Consider the following 2,238-nt stretch of genomic DNA (forward strand, 5'->3'; position numbering starts at 1 on the left):
ATGGTCCCGAATCAGAGACTCAAAGTTCACATTTTAACTGGGAAAAGGCAGGAACAGAGTGAAACGGGATTGCTTTTGTCCCTGGATTCAGTGTGCACTGCAGACAGATCAGTTACATATGCAATGGAAATGCCAGGAGTGAACAAGGTCAATGCAATAATATGGAAAATGTAAATGATGCCTCTCATAATTGCCATCCATCCAGTATGAGTACAGTTTTCAGGTTTATTCCCGAGAGACGTCTTACTCAGAAAATGTCATTGACATTGAAATGATTGTGTTTTATCCACCACATTAATGACATCAGAGTCAAAGCTGCTGATGTAATGTGTTTGTTCAGGTGAGTGTAGCTAATAGCAATGACCAGGGGTATAACCGTGTCAATGGAGGCTTAGCCCTTGTATAAATCAGGACCCATTGGAATGCATCAGCTCAGAGTGTCTGCTGGAGCTGTGGATTCCAGGCTAATAGAAGTATCTGCTTCTGACAGAAATGGGATATCCAGTAATGTTTCAGATAGAAGACATTTACTATCTGGTACTTGCAACAATTGGAGTTCCTGGTAAGCGGTATCTCAGCTGTTAATGGTGTAAATCGGTGTTAACTGTGCTGCTGTACTGGATATTATTTCCCTCTGTGTGTGTTACAAGCCGCCTTTTCTTTTCCAGCAATTTACTGATGGAATATCCTCATTGTCTACTCTTTCATTCTTGCAGGTGTTGATTTATGAGTTTAATGATATTGTTTTAAGTAACTGTGGCATTATTACTGGATTATTCTGTGTATTGAATGTATTGGAATGAGATGTTTCAGTGAGGATCAATAATCAGACCATTAGGAGTTTTTAACAGTTTCATGATGTGGATCTAACCGGTCCTGGAATATTTTTATGATTTTTTTCAGTGATTGTAAATGAAACATCTCACGGTTTCTATGTTACAAGGGGACAGAACAATGTCCTCCCTCCCCAATAACATGGCTCAGTTTAACTGGGATTTCAATGTATTTATTGATTATCACTGTAATCAAATATTATTTCACTCTGTGTGTGTCTGACGCTGCTTCAGAGGTCTGGCTACTGAACTGAGTTTGCTGCTGACACTTCCACTTCTTTTTCTCTGCTTCACTGTAGACCTTCACTGTCAATGGACTACATTGTAAAATAGAAAGTATTGATGTGATGTTTTTCTGGTTTTCACGCTATCAGCTGGAATCAAGAGTCTTTCCATTAGATTATCGGCTGCAGCGCTGATGTTGGTGTTTTATTAATTAAACAATCCCACAATCTAACAGATTACTTTATAATTCCAGGAGAAGGAATTTTAATGATTGTGAGGTTTGTCTGGAAGTAGCTTTCAATCCTGTTTATTCCATGTATTGTGGATGAAGTGAAGAGTGTATGTGAACAGGTGGATACTTGAGTGTTTTGTAGATGCATTGAATTATTCACAGAGGTTTCACAATTGAACAAACTGACTCAGAGAATGGAATCATTGAACCTGGGGCTGGTGAACAGAACACAGAAGCAGAATGTTAGGAACAAATCATATGTGAAAATCAGCATTAAGTAACAATTTACAGGGTGTGAGTACTCCAGAGAGATAGGGAAGGAGAAATGGAGCAGGGAGAACGAAACCGACGGGAAAGAGATAGGCTGAAGTAAAGAGAAAGAAAAAGAAGCAGCAGTGTAAATAATTCACTATCATAAAGTGCTGGAATGTCCAGAACAATTAGTGAGAGAAACTGTGAGTTGAAGTTGTCTGTTGTCAGATTGTGTTCATTTTCCTGTTGGACTTGATCCTCTGTATTGATTTCTGTCAGGACCTCATTTTGTTTTGTCGGAAGTTCCTATTCCTTACTTAGTGACAGAATAAACATAATAGAATCAGTTCATCACTGATGGTAATTCATTATTTAAATACTGCACTTTATTATCGGAAGGATGTGGAAGCTATGGAAAGGGTGCAGAGGAGATTTACTAGGATGTTGCCTGGTATGGAGGGAAGGTCTTCCGAGGAAAGGCTGAGGGACTTGAGGTTGTTTTCGTTGGAGAGAAGGAGGAGGAGAGGTGACTTAATAGAGACATATAAGATAATCAGAGGGTTAGATAGGGTGGATAGTGAGCGTCTTTTTCCTCGGATGGTGATGGCAAACACGAGGGGACATAGCTTCAAGTTGAGGGGTGATAGATATAGGACAGATGTGAGAGGTAGTTTCTTTACTCAGAGAGTAGTAAGG

The sequence above is a fragment of the Heterodontus francisci genome, unplaced genomic scaffold (genome assembly GCF_036365525.1).
Source record: "Heterodontus francisci isolate sHetFra1 unplaced genomic scaffold, sHetFra1.hap1 HAP1_SCAFFOLD_140, whole genome shotgun sequence".
Classification (NCBI taxonomy): Eukaryota; Metazoa; Chordata; class Chondrichthyes; order Heterodontiformes; family Heterodontidae; genus Heterodontus; species Heterodontus francisci.